This window comes from Mustela nivalis, assembly GCF_964662115.1.
Source record: "Mustela nivalis genome assembly, chromosome: 13".
Lineage (NCBI taxonomy): Eukaryota > Metazoa > Chordata > Mammalia > Carnivora > Mustelidae > Mustela > Mustela nivalis.
In genome coordinates this window covers 29,798,170-29,821,526 of record NC_139032.1, presented here as the reverse complement: position 1 = coordinate 29,821,526, position 23,357 = coordinate 29,798,170, and the positions used below count along the sequence as shown (strand labels likewise).

The 23,357-nt window shown below is 42.8% G+C and overlaps 1 long non-coding RNA gene across 2 annotated transcripts in view; it reads right to left on the bottom strand.

Annotated features, from left to right (window-relative positions):
* LOC309847288 overlaps window positions 1-23,357 on the bottom strand; it is a 51,693-nt gene that overhangs the window by 17,962 nt on the left and 10,374 nt on the right. For both annotated transcript variants that reach the window (XR_014302376.1, XR_014302377.1), the window contains exon 2: window positions 337-475. This is a non-coding gene — a long non-coding RNA (uncharacterized lncRNA). The remainder of the gene's footprint in view (window positions 1-336; window positions 476-23,357) is intronic.

Genomic DNA, 23,357 nt, shown 5'->3' with positions numbered 1-23,357 from the left:
CTTAACTGACTGAGCCGCCCAGGCGCTCCACCTGGGAACTTCTTTAAAAAATATTAAAAGCCAGGCCCCTCCCTCAGAGGTTCTGATTTAATGGGGTTGGATTGGTGCCAAGGCATTGGGTTTTTTGTTTTTTGTTTTTTTTTTCTTTTAAATAGGTCCCCGGGGGATCCTGGTGTGCAGCTCAGATGAAGGAATACGAGTAGCCAAAAGAGCAGTGGGGGAAGTGGCCCAAGACCCAGGTTCTCCTCCAGGGTCTGAGACTCTCATGGGACAAGCAAATCCACCTCTCCCTGGGGATGGGCCATGGCTCAGAGATAATGCTGAGGTTCTTCTTACTGTTTTTCAAGCACTCCCTTCACATGTTCATCTCAGCCTGGCTCCTGCCTCCAGGCTAGCTTCGAGACCCGCTTGTGAAGACACACTGCTCCGATTTTGCTTTACATCTCCTTCAGCACAAATGCAGTGGTTGTGTTTCCTTAAAAAAAAAAAAAAAGCATAGTCATAGTCACCCTTTGTCACCAAACACCACCACTACAGTCTTAGTGACTGTATTCTCTATGCTGTACTATTCATCTCCATGACTTATTTATCTTGTAAATAAAGTAAGTTTGTGCCTCTTAATGCAGAAAGCCATTTCAATAACTCATAATTTAACTTCCTTATTTATAGGTGAGAAAATCTGTGTCCTGGAAATGTCCCAAATTGCACCCAAAGTCGCAGAAGAAGTTAACGGGGTCAGCACCGAGAGACAGCCCGCTCTCAGCTTCTGGTTCAGCGTTCTTCTGACGCAGCCCAGTAACTTACGAGCTTTGTTTGTTTTCTGTCTCTGTTATACTTGCATTCTTAGGAGGGCTTAGCATGATCTTTAAACCTGGGTATTTCACTGTGGAATCTCAGAACATTTAAAACTCATGACCCTGAGATCAAGACCTGAGCTGAGATCAAGAGTCAGAGTCGGACACTGACCCAACGGGGCCCCAACGTCCCAGAGGATGAACACTGAGCCATGTATGGAATTGTTGAATCGTTGTGTTGTATACCTGAAACTAATATAACACTGTATGTTAATTATACTTCAATAAAAATAAGTAAAAGAATTGTGTTAGACCCTTAAAATAATAGATAGGTTGGTTGGTAATTAGATAGGTAGTAGATAGATAAAATGGCTTTCTACTTATACCATAATCCAAATCCATGGGAGTGAGCTAAAAATCAGAAACTATTATTCGTTCTTAGTGAGGACCAGCATTGAGCTGGGTGTTTAGTGAAATGTGTTTTCTCAATAAAATTTTACAAGATATGAGACAGGTGATTCCCCCACTCTCTCTGTCCCTTCTATAGCTCAGAACACTGAGGTTTCTTGGCTTACATGATTTTCCCCATAGTCACACAACTTGAAAGAGGTGGAAGCTGGAATTGCCTACCTGGATTTATTTGACTCCACGATTCATTAAAACATGATTTTCTATACTTGCAATTTTGTTCTTGAGTTTTCATCACTAGTTGGAGCCTAGCACCATCCACGAAAAACAGTGGGTGCTCAGTACATGGTTTTAGGGTAAGCAAATGTTGACTATAATTCATTGTCAAATTTGTTCACCACAAATCCACAGCACCAGAACAGTACCTAGCACACAATAGGTGCTCAATAAATATTTGTTATTGTATATTACTCCCTGAACACAGCGGTCCAAAACATTGTTATAGCTAAGAGGACCAACAATGGCTCAAATGTTTGGCCTAAAAGGATACTGAGAAATGGAATAAAGCAAAAGCAGCATATTCCTAACCTAGAACAAGCTGTGTGTTATTCACCATGCTATGTGGCTGTCCCACCAAGACTTCTTCTACCTCCACCCTATGTACCTACAAAGAGAAGTGAAGGAGCTGGAGAAAATTCAGAGTTAGAAGTGCCTTTGTAGGGGTGCCTGGGTGGCCTAAGGTCATGATCAGGGTCCTGGGATGGAACCCCTCTTTGGGCTCCCTGCTCAGTGGGGAGTCTACTTCTCTCCCTTCCCCCAGCTTGGGCTCTCTCTCACTATCTCTGTCTCTGTCTCTCTCTCTCAAATAAATAAAAATTTTTAAAAAATAATGAAGAAGAAGTAGTCCTTTTGTGAATGGACAATCTTAAAACTATGGACTCTTCAGTCTCCAGTGCTCTCTTCTCAGCCAATCAACAGAGTTGCTGCTTTCTCAATCGGTGGTCTGTCTCCAGTCCGAAAGCTACAGATCATCTCCAAGGCCATGTTTGTATCCAAACATTCCAAAAATCTAAGCTGAAAAAAAGGCACTTGTGTTTGACACGACACTTAAACTGATTCAAAGATATGCTGAATTAGATCACCACAATCTAATTTTAGGACATGTCAAATGCCCTTCAAAGAAATCCTGTACACACTAGCAGTCTTCCTGGTCCCCACTGAGCCATCCTCTACTCCAGGCAAGGAATTTATATAGATGATAAATAGCTAACAAGCTCGATAGAGATTGATTTATTTTATTTATGTATGTAATACATTACATGCATATTTTCTTATGTATACATTACATGTATATACACAATTGACCTTGAACAACAGGTGGTTAGGGTTACTCACTGCCTGCTCAGTCAAAACTTAACTATTGATAGCCTGCTGACCAAAAGCCTTACTGACAACATAAACAGTTGATTAACACATATTTTACATATTATATGTAATATATAGCATATTCTTACAATAAAGTAAGCTAGAGAAAAGAAAATATTATTAGGAAAATCAGAAGGAAGAGAAAATACAATACTGTATTTATCAGGACTGTATTTTTTTTTTTTAAATCCACATATTAGGGGACCTGCCCAGTTCAAGCCCGTGTTCTTCAAATGTCAACTGTATGTTCTCCAGAGAACAAAACCAATATGAGATATATAAGAACAAACACTATTCACATATGTAAGGATATATATTATATGGTATTTTTAAGGATATATATCAAATATATTGGGATACTTATCTCATGATCTATATATTAGGATATATATGTATTTCTCCCATTGATAATATTTCTCTGAAGACTCTGGCTAATACAGCAGTCTTTTCCCTGAACTGCTTCGTTGTTGAATTCCTATGTCTTGGGTTGGATTTCCTGGGGAAGATTTCGGGGACTCTGCTGTATGTGGGGCAGGCCAGGAAGCTTGCTCAGGCAGTCTTCTTAGGCTGACGTCAACTCCCAAAGGGGGACTTGACTATGAGCTGTTATCAGCCACTGTTCCTGGCAGCTTGGAGAGTGAGTGCTCTGTCTTGAAGTCGGAATCTGGGCCACACACTACAGCATCCACTACACCTTGAATGTTTCCATTTTCACCAAATGAATGTGCAATTTGGGGATTTTTTTTTTTTTTTTACTAAATCAATTAAGAGATGAAAAATCATCCTTTGCACTGTGGTGAGGTCTTCTTTAGCTGTTTAAGAGCTTTAGCAAGCAAAGCTGAGTAAGAAACAAAGAAACTTCACCTTCGTTACATGACGAAAAAATTCTATAGCAGTTGGCAAGAACAGGAGAAGCTCGTGTTTAGATATTAAAAGAAAACCTCGAAGGTACTTACACAGAACACCAGCAGTCAAAATGGAGAGTCTCACACACAAAGACAGGCAGGCTGACAGACTGACAGAAAGACCAATAGTTCTCAAGGCAAACATCTTAAGTTACAGCAGCTCTTGGCTTATTTATTTTCCCCATTAGGTAGTACATTCAAAGGACCTTCATGTGGTACGCTGAAGATCAAAGTACATTTTTTCAGAGGAGAAAAAAAAAAAAAAAGAAAGGACCAACTATTCCAAATATACATATGTTCTGAGTTGTGAATATTTTCCATCCTTTGTTGTAGGAAAATAAGTTGAAGACAGGAAAGAACTAGGTGATAGAATCAATTGTGTACATATCTTTGTCAAGAGAGGACGCCAAATTCAACACAGCGTTAGCCTGTCTGTAAGCCGAAGCTTCCAGAATGTAAAATAATCAGTGACTCCCTTGCTCCATATATCTTTTGCTGTTATTACATTTGAGACATTTGTAAAAGTCAATTTTCTTTTAAAGAAAAACAACAGTATATTGAGACTTCTAGGTACCACAGCATTTTCATGGTCTCGCCTTTTTTCTTTTTTCTTTTTTAGCCGCAGACAAGAGCTTTCTCCTGTGGAGAGTCCTATTTCCCCATTTCTTTCAAGAATAGTTTAGATTAAAGGGCTCCTTCTATGTTATCCTAGTACTTCCATGAAAAGAAAAGCCACACGTCATATTCTGGAAATTTCCCCAGTAGAAAAGACTTCTAACACACATTCAGCAACAAGTCCAACACATTGATTGTTGGCCCTCTGTGGGCCAGATACTCTGCCAGGCGCTGAGGCTACACTCATTGCCTACGACACAGTTCTTACTTTCAAAGTACGAGGAAACAGGCAATCCCAATGCAAGGCAGGAAATTTCAAGACAGCACGTAAAGGAGCGCTGGCATGATGCCTTGGAGACCATCTGCCTGGTCCTAGGGAGGGAGTTAGAGGGCGAGATAAGCAATCATGGAAGAAATGGCACGTGAGCCTAGTCTTAGAGGATGAGCAGCAGGAGATGCATGAAGAATCCAGGGAACGACCATCCGGGTTTGGGCAATGGTGACCACAGGCCCCTCCTTGTTGTATTTGAAAGAAAGGACAGGGCCAGAGGAGGTGAACTAGAGAGGTGGGCAGAAGACAAGGGCTTTGAATGGCACCTTAAGGAGCTTAGAGTCATTAAAGAGGATCACAGCCAGATCTGCTCTTAGACCAGTCATTCTGGCAGCTGCATGGAGAAGGAATTTAAAGGACACAATACAGAATCAGAGAGACCAGCAAGGTGGTTCTTAGAGTCCAGGCAAGAGGTGGTGAGTGCCAACTTCATTAGGCAGGGGCACCTGGGGGCCACATGAGGGGACAAATGTGAGAACTATTGTAGAAGCAATAGGGGGACTAGATTACTGATAGGATTCAAGAGTGAGGGACAGGGAGAAATTAAGGAATTAAGGATGGTTCCCAGGTCAATGGATAGGGCAACGAGTTGAGGGCAGAGGGGAAGGATGGATGCACACGTTTTTGGACCAATAGAAAATTCAAGAGAGCAGATACAGAACAGAAAAGATAAGGAGTTTGATTTTCATCAGGTATCTTAAATTTAAAGGTTTCTGGCAATTGTTGTGTGTAGATGTATCTAAATCTCTGAAGAGAAGTCAGAGCTGAACTTGACTTGGGAGTTATTTCCATATTCGAGCATTATAAAGTTGTGGATTTTGTTTGTTTTTATGTGTTTTATTCACTGCTGTACATCCTGCCACTGGACCAGGGTACACTGTAAGTAACTATTAGGTGAAGAGCAGGAAGTTCATGGGAGTGAGAGAATTGTCCAGGTAGAGACATAGAATAAGAAGTGGTCAGAGGGGCATATGGAAACAGATCATCGGTGGGCATTTCCACTACTTTCACTGCCAACACCAACACCAACTCTCTGTATTTCAAGTTCAGTAGAAATTACAAAAGAGTTGTCAGTTAAAATTACACATCACAATTCCAGGACTTACCTTCATGTAATTATCTCCAGAGTAAGAAAACATAAGAAGAAAGTTTTTTTTAATCTTATATGGTGGGGAGAAAACGTCATTCTGTGTACTTTCAACTGATTTTTGTGAGTTAAAGTGGATAATATAAATGGATGGGAAACACATATGCCCTTGCAAACACAAACTCGGCATATTTTATTTAATTTTTTAAACTTGGAAAGAATGAATTACGTAATAATAAAAATGAACAGTTTGGTCTCCAGATCTATATACTACTGCAACTTAACAACTCTGTTTAGTGGGCCCAAAGCACTTCAAAATTTTTATGTTGAAGAGTGAATTTATGATCTTCCCCCAAATCCTAGTGAATGGCACCACCCTCCATACAGAAATACAAGTCAGAAAACTAGGCGCTATCTCTGACACCTCCCTCTCCCTTGCTTTTCACAGCTACGCTATTCCCAGTGAAGTTGAAGTGCTATCAGCCTCACATTCTACCTCCCGGTGGATCCTAGTCACTTTCTCTCCCCATCACACTACCCTCCTCCAAGGAACTGACATGTCTCCCCCTGGAATTCCACTGTAGCCAACTAAGTACCCATCCCTCCCATTATCCTCTCTGACCTTCCCTCACTCCCACCTTAGTATATCTGTTGGCAATCTGAATATCTTTGTTTTCTCAAAAGACAAGCTTGTCACATTTCTCTCTTATTTGAAGCCCTTCATTGACTTCCCAAGGCTCACAGGATAAGGATAGACCTCCTTAAATGACCTAGAGAATCTTCAGAAGATGGCCTCAGCCTCTCTCTCTAGTTTCATCTGACCCACTGTCCATTGTTTGCTCTGGCTCAGACTAGCCTTCAGATCCAAATTATGCCGACTCCCTCCTATCTCAGGATCTTTGCGCTCGCTACTCCCTCTATCTGGAACATTCTTAGCCCCCGCTCTGTTACCTAGCCCATTTGACCTTGCTAAGCCCACTCATCCTTCACATCTCAGCACAATATTTCTTCCTCACCTTTGGTCAGATCCCACTAATAGGTGATTTCATGGAACTATATAGCTATTCCTCAGAACACATTTCACTTTATAACTATACTTCTTCACTATATAATTATACACTCATTTGTTTCATTAAGTGATATCTGTTTCTTGGACCCTGAGTTTCATATCTGTTTTTTTTTTTAATTTTTTAAAATTTTTTTAAAGATTTTTATTTATTTATTTGACAGACAGAGATCACAAGTAGGCAGAGAGGCAGGCAGAGAGAGAGGAGGAAGCAGGCTCCCTGCCGAGCAGAGAGCCCGACGCGGGACTCGATCCCAGGACCCTGAGATCATGACCCGAGCCGAAGGCAGCGGCTTTAACCCACTGAGCCACCCAGGCGCCCATCATATCTGGTTTTGGATCGACATTATACCCCCAGCTCTTAGACCTGTGCTCTGCACATAGTAGGTATTCAGAAAATACCTGCTGAAGTAATAAATGCATGTACAAGCAGGTGTACGCATTTTTCTCTAAAAATATCTATTTTGGATATTTGGAAGGGTTAAGAATTATTAGCCAAAAATATTTCCCAAAACATAAGTTCCACAGGCTCTTTCTACTACCTCAGTCATTATTATACAAGCTATGTTCACATATAACCTTTGACAGAATATTTCTTTATTGCTGATTCATCTGATATAACTTTTCAAGGTGAAATGAAAAACTAGTACAACACTCATGTAAGAATATCAGAGTCCCTCTCCCTAAACACTTTTTTTTTTTTTGAGAGAGAGAGAAAGAGAGCACGCACGTGGGGGCGGACGGAGAGAGTGGAGCGGCAGAGGGCAAAGGAGAGAGAATCCAAAGCAGACTCCCCGCTGAGCACAGAGCCCTAAATGGACTCAATCTCTCAACTCTGAGATCATGACCTGAGCTGAAATCAAGAGTTGGACACTAAACCAACTGAGCCACCCAGGCACCCCTTCTAAACAGAAGGAATCAACTAGAAATGGCAAATCAAAAGCCATTTCATCCCATCCTTCATGTAACATATAACGTGGACACGTTTTAAAATAAAAATAAGGGGCACCTGGGTGGCTCAGTTGGTTAGCTGTCTGATTCTTGATCTCAGCTCAGGTCATCATGTCAGGGTGGTGAGATCAGCCCCAAGTCAGCCTCTGCACTCAGTGCGGGGTCCGCTTGAGATTCTCTCTCCCTCCCCGATGCCCCTCCCACTCCTCTCTCTCTAAAATAGAGAAAAATCTTCAAAATAAATAAATAATGAAATAAAAATAAAACAAAAATAGTTTTTAAAGGTCACTTTGAACAACCCATGTAATTTTATGGAAAGTTAATCAGAATATTGCTGATTAAATATTACAGAATTTCAAAAGTGTTAGGCAAGCTTTGTAAAAATAGTTTAAAGAACTCAGACCTGTGTTTTCAGTCAGTGTTTCACAGGGTCGTTTCCTCAACTGTGATGGGAGCAGGACTCCCTGATCTTTTTATGACCAGAGCTTGGGCCTCCGTGCTCACCACCCACTAACCATAAATGGTCCTGGAATAAATAACAGCCAGCTTCAAAACTTTCATTAAGTGTTTCCTCCTTTTGCAAAAATATCTAGGAAGCATTCAGTTCAAAACAGCATCCAGAGGTGGAATCACTAACGTGTAGAGGTATTATTGTTCTTATCTGCCTCAAAAAAGGATGCCCCATGTAATCAAAGAGAGAGCTGTCATGTTCTTGTGTCACCTTCTGAGATTGAATCTGCGTGACAACAGACACCTCTGTTGAAAGGCTGAATGAATGGCTACTCCAGCAACAGGAATTACTGCGGAGGAAGAAGCAAATCCCGGAGAGACGGTTAGTCTTTTCACTGCAGCGGCTCCTGGAGAGCTGACCTTTAGATCAATTGTACTGATTAAGAAAAAAACCAGTTATGACTCAGTTGGTTAAAAGGCCTCAAATCCTGCCAGCAAAAAAGATTCCTTGTAGGAATTTTGGGACCTGGACCCATATAAACAGGCATGACTGAGTCCAACATTAACAATGAAAATTCTTTCCTCGTGTTCAAAGGGAATGTCTTAATGTATGTTGCCCCAGAAGCGACTCTGAGGAAGGATCTGGGTGCAAGGAGCTTGTTCGGGACTGAAAAGTGGGGGAATGCAGTAGGGAGAAGGGAGGGGAAGACAACCAACAAAAGGTTCATCCTCACAAAAGCCATCCCCCGGGGGTTACTGAGACTCAGCTCCACCGGGGAGTTCCAGAGCCGGTGGAAGGTTCCGGATTCCGATTTCTTTCAGTCACAGGCGGGAGATCTGGGGTATGTATATGCCAGTCAAACCTTACCTGAAGGCTCCTTCACTCAGAGTTCACTCCTCAGGTCCTCCAGCCTGGGCCACAGAGCGGGTTTGGCCACTGGAGAAAAGCCCTGGGGCACAGAAATGCTTCTACCCACAGCTGGAAGTTGGGCCAGCAGGGGCTGCAGTGGTGGGGACGGGGGTATGGCCAGCGCCCCAGGAGTATCGGTCGTGCTAATGGACTGCACAGAAATAATTCCCATCGCCTGGGCAGAGCCCTTTACATTTATGATTTCACTTCCCAACTCATCACAGCCCTGGGAGGTAGATATTATTAGGATGATTTTACAGCTAAAGAGAGAGGGTAGTTAATGGCCCCAAGGTCATGCACTAATGCACAGCTCCAGAGTCTAAGTTCTGAAGCACCACCCTATACTGGAGGGACTATCCCTGCGCTCAATAAATATCTACATACCGCCCATTCCACACACAGTGGAATTCACGCAAGACCAGCGTGGCCTTCCCAACTCCCGGGCCCTTGCACCACTCTATGCCTTTCCTGGTTCTTTCACATTGGCATCGAGAGCTGTGCCAATTATTCAACAGTCAGTTGACCAAATACAGGACAACTTTGTGCAGGAGAGTGGAGCTCTATGGGCCTTTCACTGAAACTTCCAAATGAACATTCCGTGTGGCCAAGTGCTTGGTGAGAAAGAAGGTCTAATGAATCTCCGTGGTGTGTGACTAAAGGCAGTGCCTGAACCAGCCGAGCTTGAACACAATTATAAGGGGCTCTTCCCAGTGCTCCGGGCACAAAGTAACTGTTATCTAAAGTCGGGAAGGAATTTCCTGAAATAGCTGGTAATTGTACAATGAATCACATCATAAAAGCTTGCTGTCCCTCAGTCTCTGATCACGACACAAAATTGGACCCGTTAGGGCATTGATCTAGACCATGAAATTGTTTTCAGAGTTTTTCCCCTCAACAGAGAAAAACCCACCTACCTAAAATAACTTCCCCTGAATAGACTGTTAGAGTAATAAAGGGGGTTATTTGATGGAACTTGCTATGTATACTCCAAGTGAGTTAGAACCAACCAAATTCCCATCCTTCTGAGAACGGATGGTAATAACTTCCTATGCATTTATACATTAAAGTGATAGCATTTTTATTTTGTTTTGGAAAAAACCTGAATTATTTAAAAGTTCTAACTTCTCAGAATCCTCACTTTTTCTTTTATTATAGTTCAAAGAATCTCCCTAACTCTATGGAAAGCCCACTACTAAGAAAAAAAATAATCATTGACCCCATAATCCTTTTTAAAACTACAAAACTATTAAAAGACAACTAAAGAAATCACTGTAGCTAATGTTAAGATCAAATGTTCAGGAGATTGTGGAGCTAGGAGCTCAATTGACACAACAAATCTTCGAGGTTCTGCCCCATACTGTTAACTTTCTCTATCATGCAAAGTTTCTACCAGGGTTTCCATTCTCCAGAGACAAAAAAAAAAGTGTGAGCTGACTCCACTGTCTGCAACAATTAATTACAAGGAGTGTTGCTGCAGAAAGGCTTTGGAACAACTTGAAAATCAAATTAGATCATGAAATATGAGGGTCTTCCATATTCCAGCTGATAAGGAGTCCCCTGAGATCACCTCTTCTAGAGGGAATTTGGTTTCTTGTTCCTTTTCTTTTCTTTCTTCTTTTTTTTTAAATGAGAGATTGAGAAAGAACAGGGGGAGGAGCAGAGGGAGAGGAACACGCAGACTCTGTGCTAAGTGCAGAGCCCGTGAGGGCTTGATTCCAGGACCCCAAGATCATGACCTGAGCAGAAACAAGAGTCAGACACTTAACCCACTGAGCCACCAGGGTGATCCAGTTTCTTGTTCTTTTAACATAGACGTTGTAAAAAGGCCAGTTTATAATTCCATGAAAGAACAAGCTACCCCTGGGAGGAAACCACCAAAACGTGGCCTCAGGAATGGTTGTTTTGTAAACACAGTGATGGGGGTGTTGAGGTTCCTGTATTGTCCCCTCCCATTTCAACAACCACTATCTCCTTTTCCCTCAGTCACAGTGGGCTTCCTTTAGAGACATAATCCTCTGAAGACCCGCTCAAAGGCACTGTGGTCCATGCCCTTTCTCTACTAAAATGTTCTCCTTAAAGCAATGGAACAGCTGAGATAAACGAAATAGGTTTCACATGTAATAATAACTCCTGACTCATAAAAACTCGATCGGAAAAAGCAAATGGGCGTGAAGAGTTGGCGCTGAGAGGAAAATGGCAAGGAATTAGCATTGTCATTGTCAATGTTGACATCTTGATCATGACTCCTGTTGGGCAAACTGTATTGCCTGCTCATGTTAGCACAGATGTGGTAATGAAAGCACTAGGTTGTGCTAAAAAGACCCTAGAAATAAGAGACTCACTGTTTTTTAAAAGGGGTGAGGGTAAAATTGCAGCTTATCTCAGACCTAGAGACACAGGAATTCCCTATCTTCAAGCCTGGCAGATACAGGATAATGCAAAAAATTTTAAAAACCATGTATATTGATATGGAAAGGAATATTTTAAAAATTTTTGAAGTAGAAAATATAGTGGTGGTTTGATATGTATACAGGCTTAATTATATTTAAGAAAATCTTAAGAGAGAAACAAAAGTCCTAAAACGACATCTGCCTCTGGAGAGGATCTGGAGGATTGGAGGTCAAGAGTAGAACAAGGACACTTACTCTCTATTCTGTATATATACCCATCAGCCTGCTTGGCTTTTTATCGTGAGCATGTATTTCTTCGTTTTAAGTACTGATATTTGGAAATGTATAGCGGGTTGAGAAAGCAGGAACAGAGAAACAGAAGATCCAGCTTCATGAATGTAAGAGAGGTACATGGATTAGAAAGTATAAGTAGTGTGGAAGTGGGATTCCATTTAGGAAATTTAAAACACTGATAAAACTCTATCGAGGGGGGTAGGCTGTGGGAGGCAAAATACTAGTCCCCCCAAAGTCATCCACATCGTAATTCTGTGAATTTGCAAATATGTTCCATTACCTGGAAAAAAAGAGATTTTGGCCATGTAATTAAGTTAAGGCTTTGAGATGGGGAGTTTATTTCTTGGGTGGGTGGGTGGGTGATGGGAGAATGAAGCTTAACGTTTCAGGGAAACTGGGCACAAAACACAAGCCTCTGAATTATCCAACCCAAGCCGAGGGAGTCAGGTATCATAGTGCTAACCTCCGGGAGTCCGTCTACAACCGTTAGACTTGGCTTTGACCTGCTGCAGGTGTGGAGGTGAGGGTAGGGTTGATTCCTGGGTACTGTGAGGCAGTACGGATTTGGCTTTCGGCAGGGAGAAGAATCTTCAGGCACAGTACTAGAATCTGCTTCTACTCGCAACACTTCTGACACCAAGCAGTTCTCTGATTTTCTGTGGACACCAACTGGGTGTCCTACAAGTTAATTCAATCTTGACACTAATTACCCAGAATTAGCATAGACCCTCACTCCGATAAGACTGTGTATAAACACACCCCTGTATGGGGTTCCTACAGCCCTATCCTCAGGTGTGACAATTTGTTACAATGGCTCTTGAAACTCAGAAAGCTGCTTTCCTTACTATTTCTAGCATATTACAAAGGATGCAAATGAACAGCCAGGTGAAGAGGTACATAGGGAAAGGTCCAGAAGAGTCTCAAGTGCAGGAGTTTGTATTCCCATGGAATTGGCACATGGATATAGTCACCAACCCAGCTCCCCGAACCCAAGTTCCTAGGGGCTTTATGGAAGACGAGATGGATTAAATCACTGGCCGTTGGTGACTGAACACAATCCCCAGCTCCTCTCCGCTCCCAAACACTACTGATACAAGTAAAGATGGTAGAGTGGGGTGGTCTGAAACTTCCACCCCTCTGATCACATGGTTGGTTCCTCTGACAACCAGCCCCCATCCTAAAGCTCTCTGGAGACCCACGAAGAGTCACCTCATTGGCATAAACTCAGGTGTAGTTGAGAAGGGCTTATTATAAACATTCTTCTCACCACTATCACTCGGGAAATTCCAAGCGTTCTAGAAGCTCTTGGGCAAGGAACTGGAGGCAAAGCCCAAATGTGCCCCAGTGCAGTATCACACACAGAGATGTGGATTCTAGCAGATGGAAACCAGAAGAGAGCACATGAACCCTGCTGGCACCCACTCTCGGGGTCATTAGAGCGACCTGCCACCAACCATCATGGAGTGTCTTTGGCAGCTGCCTTTGAAATGGTCCCTAACATTCCTGGAGCTTGCATCTGACCAGATAGAGCTTTGCTTCCACTTTTGTTACAGGGTACTCTGTGGAAAGCAACGAAGGAAGTGAAAGGATTGAAAGAGATGGTAAATGGTGAGGCTGGAAAGCAGTGGCAAACACGAGGTCCACGTGCTGTCACCCCACCATAACAGACACTTCTGCTCCACCATGCCACTTTCCTGTTTGACCTGAACTGACTCAGAATCCTCCACTCTCAGGCTATCAAAACTGGCTCTGAAATTTTCAACTACAAATACCGTGGCTTAAAGCCACACCCGTATTATCTTCTTCTTTTTTTTTTTATAGGAGAGAGGAAGGGAAGAGATCAGAGAGAGAGAGGAAGGGAAGCAGGCCCCCTGCTGAGCAGAGAGCCCGATGCGGGACTCGATCCCAGGACCCTGAGATCATGACCTGAGCCGAAGGCAGCGGCTTAACCCACTGAGCCACCCAGGCGCCCACACCCGTATTATTTTATTGTTCGGTAGATTAGAAGTCTAACGGCGGGTCTCACTGGGCAAACATCAAGGAGTCACCGGGTTTGTGTTTCTTTCTGTGAACTCAGGAAAATCTGCTTACTTGCCTTTTCCAGCTCCTAGAGGCTGCCTGTGATTCTTGACTTATGGTCCCTTTTTCTGTCAAAGCCAGCGAGGGCAGCCGCTGTTCCTCTCAGATGAGGAGAGGATGCCATCTGAGAGGGCAGTTCCTCTCAGATGGCATTCGACCTCTTCTCCTGTCCCCCTCTTCTACTTTAAAGGATCTATGTTGGACCCACTTACTCAAAAAATCCAGGATAAAATCCCCATTTCAAGACCTTAACTTAATTATATCAGCAAAGTCTCTTGGGGAACCAGTACTTTGCCTCCCACAACCTTATTGTGTCTTGTCAGTGTCTTAATTTTTCCTCAAGTGAATCTTGATTCCATGCCATCTCACTTATTCTTTTGAACCTGTGTAATTTTTGGAATCCTAATATTCACAAAGTGGCATAAACTTTTTACCAAAGTTGTTTCTGGGTAAGTAGGCAAAATAAAGATTTGACTAGTTAGACGTTGTATAGGCTCTCTAATCGTAAAGTCATCCAAGCATGTGAAGTAGACAGAGCTCCTTCCAAAATGGAGACTGAATCTATCTTCTAAATTTATCTTCTAAAGTTAGCTTTTTTATGGAGGAGTTGTCACCAGCAAACACTGGCCTGACCCAAACTAACATGGGTGAACATGTAAAACATTTGAGCCTACAAAGAGATATTTGCACACCTACGCTCATAGAAGTGTGATTAGCAATAGCCAAAATGTAGAAGCACCCCAAGTATCCATCGATGGATGCATGGATCCACAAAATGTGGCAAATCCATATAATGGAATGCCATTCAGCCTTGAAAAGGAATGAAATTATCACAGGCTACCCCATGGATGAACCTTGAGGATATTATATTAATATTATTACGTTAAATAGGCCAGTCATAAAAGAACGTATGCTGTAGGACTGCTTCTAGATGAGATACATACAGAGTAGCCAGATTTGTAGAGCCAAGCAGTAGAATGGTGGTTCCTGGGAACTTGGAGGAAAGGGGAATGGGGAGTTAGTGTTTCATGGGCACAGAGTTTCTGTCTCATAAGAGAAATAGAGCTCTGGGGATGGATGGTGTGTGTGAATGTACTTCATGTCTATCAGTGTGAATGTGCTTTATGTCACTGAACCAAATACTTAAAAATGGCTAAAATGGTGAATTTTCTTTAATGTATATTTTACCACAATTCTAAAAAGGAAGATTTTCAAAAAGGGTTTAAATATCTTTGAGCCTAATTGTTTTTAAAATTGTCTGCAAAGCCGTTGCAAGGTTTTACGTGCTAATATGGGAAATTGCTTTCCTATGAGGAGACATTTTGCAGGAAAGCAGAAACCAGAAAGTGAAATTTGCACACACTTCCAATGCGTAACAATCTGGGGAGAAGCTACCATTGCATGACCTATTCCAGCTCCTTTGTCCTTTACACTGAGAAAGCTCCAGAAAGTCCTAGAGTTCTGTTTTAACTTATAGGCTGTGGCATGACACCCAGGCAGTGATTACTGATTTCTGGGCATGAGCACAGGTGAAAAAGCAGGACGTTGATGGGAAGGTGCTGGCAGCCAGGCTGCGTACTCACCCTTTATTTGGTAAGTGCTGGGGATCTACTGAAGGTTCCTGGCCTAGGGCTTGGTGGAAAGGAACGGAGCCTTAGGGATGGGACTTTGTTCTCCTGCACAGGAGCCAGGGTGAAGACTATTATAATAGTCCCTGAGAGCCTGGGGCCAAAGGTTCCTGCAAGGGGAAGACAGTTAGAAGGCAGATACTTAACTGACTGAGCCACCCAGGCACCCCTTAGTTTGTTGTATTTTTTACCATTCAAAAATGTTTAGGGGTGCCTGGGTGACTCAGTAGGTGAAGCACCTGCCTTCCGCTGGGGAAGTAATCTCGAGGTCCTGGGTTCCCACTCCCTGCTGAGCAGGTAGCCTGCTTCTCCCTCTCCCTCTGACTGCCGCTCCCCCTGCTAGTACTGTCCCCTTATCAAACAAATAAATAAAATCTTAAAAAAAAAAAAAAAAAAGATCAGGGCTCCTTGTCCTTTAAAAAAAAGATTTACGTTTTTGGGTTAAAGTATGTCTTTCTTTTCTCTTACAGACTGAATTTCCTACTTCTGTTAAAAGGCTTTCTTAAGTCCTTAGGTCGTGTTTTATGTCCCCTAAATTATATTATTTTTATTGTTTTCCTTTTTACATGTAAATGCTCTGTCTAGAATTCATTTTTGCAAATGCTTGAGATAGGGACCCAACTATATTTTCTTCCAGGAGATAGCCACTTGAGTCAGCACCATCACATTAAGTCTTTCCCTCCAAAGTCAGTTATCGCCTTTGCCAGAAATTAAACTTTCATATTTTCAAGAATTTGTTCTGTGTTCCTTTTTTTTAGGATTTTATTTATTTGGGGCGCCTGGGTGGCTCAGTGGGTTAAGCCTCTACCTTCCGCTCAGGTCATGCATGGTTTCTGTGTCAAATAAATAAATAAAATCTTAAAAAAAAAAAAAAAGATTTTATTTATTTGACAGAGACACGGCAAGAGAGGGAGAAGCAGCCTTCCCACTGAGGTGGGAGCCTGAAGGGGGGCTTGATCCCAGAACTCTGGGATCATGACCTGAGCTGAAGGCAGACACTTAACAGTCCAAGCCACCCAAGTGCCCCTATTTCTGTGTTCTTGATTCCTTTTTTGGGAAATTATCTGACATTCCTTATGATTAGGAGAAGCAAGCTTGAAAAGCAAGTTAGAACATAAGCATGAACCCAGGCTCTGTCTCAAGAATCTGTCTCTCAGTCCTTTATGGGAAGAGAAGGAGGATGACGGAGGATCAGACACCTGTGACTAGTCTGGAGGGGGGAAAACGGAGCGGTTGGGTGATGTGTGTTTCATATTCTTGGGAAGCAGCCATATGGTACCAGCCAGTTTGATGAGAAGTCAGGAAAACAACTGATCCAACAGGAGGCCAATAACTCAAAACCAGGAGAGCCTGAGCTGTGAGATGAAGAAAAGGAGATGAAGAGTCTGGGCCATAAACACCCACTCTCTGATACTGAGATGATTTCTGTCCCATTTGGGGAGCATTTTATAGTCTTCTTTGCTAGGTAAGCAACCAATCTTGGAATATTGGGATGAGTCAGTAAGATGAGCGGCTGAACCGGGGAAGGAGACAGGAGAGAGGTGCAGATCACGGCCAAGGACAGCCCTATGTAGCTACCTACAAAGACCAAGCTCCCCAGGCCTCTTCTCTTTCCCTTTAGGCCACGTCTAGATATTGGCCCTCAAGTCTTAGCAGGCATCAGCATCATTTGGAGGACTTGTTAAAAACACAGACTGCTGGGCCCCAGCCCCAGGGTTTCTGATTCGGCGGGTCCGAGGTGGAGCCTGAGAATGTGCATTTCTAACAAATGTCCAGGGGATGTCGATGCTGCTGATCCAGACACTCTACTCTGAGGACCACTTCTCTAGATTTTAATACCAAAATTATTTGGTAATTATACTAATGGCTAATCCTTTAACTGCAAAATGACCAATAATGCCAGAGACATTTAAAACATTAAATTATTAAAACATTAAAAACTTACTTGTAAATTAGTTTCTGACCCCTTATGCAGAGTTGATGTCATCCCTGTGCACGCGGCAGAAGGGACATTTGAGTTGCGCCTTCAAGGATGTGTGTATAGGTAGAAGGTATAGGAAGGAGAGAAAGGGAAGGGCAGAAGCAGAGGAAAGTGAAAAAAATCAGAAAACCACACATAATTCTGTTTGGCTCAGAAAGAGCAGCAGGGTGTGGAGATACAGCTGGAGAGGAAGGCAACTGACTGATTCACCAGGGATCTTATAAACCACACCAAGGAATGTGGACATGGTGTTGGTAAACTTCTTTGGATAATAGAAAGGGAATCATCAAAGGTAATTTCTGGCTGGACCACTTGTTAATGGAAGAGCCATTAAATAAGTCAGAAGAGCAGGTTTGGAGACAAAGAATTCAACTGGAGGAGGTAGGCAGAACATGTTCAGTTCTAGGCACCTGGGAAGCACCCACGTCCAGGAGGCAGCCGGATGTAGAGTCTGACGTTCGGGGTAAATGGCTGAGAGGGCGAATAGGGTGCCAGTGGGCTCCCTGTCCCACCTACAGGAGTAAAAGAAGAAGCCGCAAAAGGAACTAAGGCCAGCCACGGGCCCTGGGAACTTTAACCTTTTGGGAGTGGACGGAAGAACAGGAACCAGCAAAGGAAGCTGGGGAGGAACAGTCAGAGAAGTAGAAACAGAACAGAGGCCAAGGCAGGAGAGGAAAACTTTTCCACTACATGCTGTTGTTGCATGCATGAGCAGGTCACCAAGGACTGTCAGAAATGCTTCAAGGTAACAACCTGTCAGTCCTACTCAGCACAGCCCTGCTGGCCAAGGAGGCTGAAGCCCAGAACATTGTCTCCAGCCACAAAGTTGCCTGAGCTAGAACTCCTGGAGTGGAGTGAAATGGGATTAGACCACTGGGGTCCCCATTGGCCTCCAGCACTTGCTGCTCCATCATGACAGTGTAGCGAAGCCTTGGCGGTGCCCGATGTCAGGGGCCAGCTGCAGTGGCATACCTTGAAGAGTCCCTGAGTTGCCCAGGGCAGGGTCATGTTTCACTTGTAGCTCATTGGTGTTGAGGGTATAAGACAGAAAACAGACTCCAGGAATCCTAACTCTCTGTCTTCGTGATACTGAATGCATCTCTCCTTTTTGCAGCTGGTGTGCTATTTTAATGGTGTTTGAGTTGACTTGGGGCGCATATTCTGCAAATTAGAGCTTCAAAAGTTCCATGATGTTATGGGTTGAATGGTGTCCCTCAAGAAAGAGATGTTGAAGTCCTAATCCCCAGTACCTCAGAATGTGACCTTATTTGGAAATAGGGTCATTGCAGATGTAATTAGTTCAGATGAGGTCATACTGGAACAGAGTGGGCCCCTAGTCTAAGGACTGGTATCCTTATGCGAAGACAACAGACCCAGGGACAGACACACAGAGAGAATGTCATGTGAAGATGATGGCAGAGACTGGAGGGCACATCTACAAGCCAAGGAATGCCACAGATTGCTGGCCGTCAGTAGAAGCTGGGAGAGGGGCCTGGCACAGATTCTCCATCAGAGCTTGTGAAAGGAAACAACCCTGCCAAGATCTTAATTTCAGATTTCTAGTCTCCAGAATTGTGAGAGAATAAATTTCTGTTTTTTTTAAGCCATCTTCTATGTGATATTTTGTTATGACAGCCCTAGGAAAAAAAAACACATAGGAAATTAGAAATCCACTTACATTATCATATGACATTTCAGTATGATATTCATCAAAGCAAAAAAAAAAAAAAAAAAAGAAATCTGTCCAAGGAATTTGTTAGATTCTTTGAGTATAATTTCAACAAATGTAAATTTTGTCTTTCTTTCAACTTTATTGACAAATAAAAGGGCAACATATTTAAGGTATGTAATGTGATGATTTGATATAGGAATATATTGTGAAGATAATCCCCATCAAGCTAATTAACATCCACCACCTCACATATTTACCTTTTCTGTGCGTGAGAGAACGTGTAAATTCTACTCTCTCAGCAAATTTCACTTACACAATCCAGTGTTCTCCACTGTAGTCACTATGTTATACATTAGATCCTCAGACCTAATTCACCTTTTAACTGAAAGTTTGTGTCCTTTTAGCAACCTCTCCCTATTATTCCCACCCACCAGCACCTGGTAACCACCTCCTCTGTTTCCGGGAGTCCCACTTTTATTTATTTATTTATTTATTTATTTATTTATTTATTTATTTAAGTTTCCACAGATAAGGGCTACTATGCAATTTTTGTCTTTCTTTTCTGTCTGGCTATTTTATTTAGCATAATGCCCTCGAGATCCATCCATGTTGTCCCAAATGGCAAGATTTCCTTCTTTTTAAAAGCTGAATAATACTCCATTGTTTATGTGTGTATATGTATAGATACACACACACCACATTTTCTTGATCCATTCATCCATTAATAAACATTTAGGTTGTTTCCACACTTTGGTTATTGTAAATAATGCTGTAATTAACATGGGAGTAGCACAGATATCTCTTCAAGACAGTAATTTCATTACATATAAACCTACAAGTAGGATTTCTGGATTTCATCTTTAATTTTCTGAGGAAGCTCCATACTGTTTTCCAGAGTGGCTATACCAGTCTGCATTCCCACCAACAGTGCACGAGGGTTCTATTTTCTCCACATCCTCCCCAGCACTTGTTATGTCTTACCTTCTTTTTTTTTTTTTTTAAGGTTTTATTTATTAATTTGAAACAGAGAGATCACAAGTAGGCAGGCAGAGGGTGGGGGGGGAGCAGGTCCCCCGCTGAGCAGAGAGCCTGATGCGGGGCTCAATCCCAGGACCCTGAGATCATGACCTGAGCCAAAGGCAGAGGCTTAGCCCACTGAGCCACCCAGGTGCCCCATGCCTTACCTTCTTTTTTTTTTTTTTTTTTTTTTTTTTAAAGAATTTATTTATTTGACAGAGAATGAGAGAAGGAGAGAGAGAGCACAAGTGGGGGGAGCAGCAGAGGGAGAGGGGCAAGCAGGCTCCCTGCTGAGCAGGGAGCCTGATGCAGGACTCGATTCCAGGATCCTGAGCTGAAGGCAGAGGCCCAACCCACTGAGCCACCCAGGTGCCCCATGCCTTACCTTCTTGATAACAGCCATCCTACCATGTATGAGGAAGATAGCTCACTGAGCTTTTGATTTCCATTTCAACAGGTATAAATTTTGCATGCTTAAAAAATGTTTTTAAATTTCTATCAACAACTCATACAAAGTTTTAAATCATGGCACCCCGAAAGAATTTCAAGATATCATCGGTTAAACATCTTGAAGAGACTATTATTCATATCTTACTCTGAGACTTTTCCTCAGAGTCATTTTAGGTATAAAAGCTGACAGAAAAAAAACTGGAAGGCAGTTCAGTTTTCTCAATCAAATACTTGAAAAGGTTTCATTTGGAAATTTTACACAAATTTCAGACCTAATATTTTCCCTGCCTATTTATTTATCTATTTTACTTATATTTGTTATAATTTTATAATAGAAAAAGAGGTAAAATTTCCAAATTCCCCACAGGTAATTGCTTTCAAATCCCCCCCAGGTTAGTCTATTGTGTTATACCAATATTATCATTCTTTCCATGTGTATCATGTCATGAAAAGTTAGAAAGCACTGGAAACACCAGCAGAGGGGGTATCAAGAAATGATTGATGAGGCCAGATAGAATTATATGCCTGGGGAAGTGGGGGGCACTGAACTGAGTGGGCCACTCTGTGGAGGGTAGGCGGGTAGCCTATTTCAAATCATGACGGCTAAACAGAAGTGTTCACCTGTATAAGCAAATAATGAGACTTGTTCCTGACCTAGATATTTCACCCAAGATGTTTGTAGGATTCATCCTTGTTGCTATAACATAGCTAGGGCCCCCATTTATTTTCACTTCTTGGTAGAATTCCATTATATGAATTCTCCACAGTTTATCTTTGCTACTTTGATGGACATTTTGTTTTTTATTTTTTTTTTAAGATTTTATTTATTTCTTTGAGAGAGAGAATGAGAGAGAGAGCATGAGAGGAGAGAGGTCAGCAGGAGAAGTAGACTCCCTGCTGAGCAGGGAGCCTGATATGTGGCTCGATCCCAGGACTCCAGGATCATGACTTGAGCTGAAGGCAGTTGTTTAACCAACTGAGCCACCCAAGCACCTGCTTTGATAGACATTTTAGTTGTGTCCAGTTCATACCATTACAAATGCTGATGCTGTAATGTTCTTGAATGCCCCTCAGGGGTGCCATCTTTCTCTTAGACATATAACCAGGAGTGGGATTCAAACTCCTAGGCAATGCCAAATTACTTTCCAAAAGCAATCTTCCAGCCCGAACTCCAACCAATGGTCCCCCAGAGTTCCCATTGTTTCAATCTTGTTCACACTTGCTATGGTCAGACTTTAAAATTTTGCCAACCTGATGGATATGTAATAGTGTTTCACGGTGTTTTTAAGGAAGGTGGTTTTTTTCATTCCCCATTCCTCAGTACCTAACAGAAGACTGCATGTCGTAGGAGCTCGAGAATCTTTTACCTGATGAATCAACAGCAATAATGCAATGTGACAAGTACCGTTAGAGAGGAGAATGTTAACATATTTGTAAATTAACCGTCTCTTAATTCTTCCAAGCTAGTTGCATATCAGGATCACCCAGGTAGCCCTTTATTTTCTCACTGACATTTTATTATGAAAAACTTCAAACATTCAGCAAAGTTGGAAAGATTTTACAGTCAATACCCAACCAGGATCCTACCAGTGGCATTTTACTACACGTGTTCTAAGGAGATTCTTTTGAAAAAATGTCAGTTCCCCAGGGCTGAGATTCTGATTCTATAGCTCTGGGATGGGAGCAAAGACTCTATTTTTGTTTCTTCATTTTTGTTTTTAAACTCCCCAGGTGATTCTGACGAGCAGCCAGCCTTGGAAACTATTGCCTGAAGGAACGCGCTGCAATAAATAAAGAAGACAGATTTATAATTAGTCTAGCAGGGCTCATTCTTTGCGGGGGGATTAAAGTTCTGCTGGTGCCTAAAGCCATTTTTAGACCATTTTCTTAGACCACCAGCATTCCTAGGAAATGTGTCACCCGTGTCAGATTTGTGGAGGTGTTCCTGGGAGGTGGCAGGTCAGGTCCTCCTAGCACCAGAAGCCAAGAAGCACCCAGGTCCTGTCCATTCCACTCCTCCCACTAAATGTTGCAGGAACCTGTCCTTCAAGTCCTTGCCAGCTCCTTTCAACGTCTGGGTGTTTTTAGGGGGCTGTACTGTATACCGTGCCCTAATTCTTACCTTGAAGCTCTAATCCCTAGTACCCCAGAATGCGACTGTTGGCATTAAGGAGGCAATTAAATGAAAATGCAGTCATATGGTGGGCCACAATCCAATATAACTGGGGTCTTTACCAGAAGAGGAAATGTGAGCACACACACACACAGAGGCAAGATCATGTAATGACACAAGAAGAGAGAGAGGGGCCCCAGAAGAAACCAACCCTGATAAGACATTGGTCTTAGACTTCTAGCCTCCAGGACTATGAGGAAATAAATTTGTTGTTGAAGTCCCTAATCTATGGTACTTGGTTATGGCAACTCCAGCAAGCTAATCCAGGTACGGAGGGGAAGGCGTCACCCCTGGGGTCAGATGGCAGGGCAGGCAGAGCCGGGTCTCCACTCCCCACTCCCACAAACACAGGCCTCTATCAAGGACTGGGCATAGTTGCAGGAGAAGGTGCCCCTGGCCCCAGGGCCCTCCCCATGGGGCTGCCGGGATCTCTCCAGGCCCGAGCTCCTCAGAGAGGTCTTCCTCACAGACACAAGGAGAGGAACTCTCTGTATATGTGAGGGTTCTTCAGAGCTACCAACAGTCCTGCTCGAGTGGCCAAGTAGCGCCCAGAAGACAGTATAGTGACAAGGCTCAAGGATGTTTCACCCCTCCCACCTCAAACTTTCCCCCTGAAATCTCACCCACATGGAGCCTTTGCTTCTCACACTCCTGTCACTTACAGCATGAACATGAATCCTGGCTCACCTCTCCGGAGTTTCTGTCAGGTAGCACAGGTAAGCGCGTTCAGG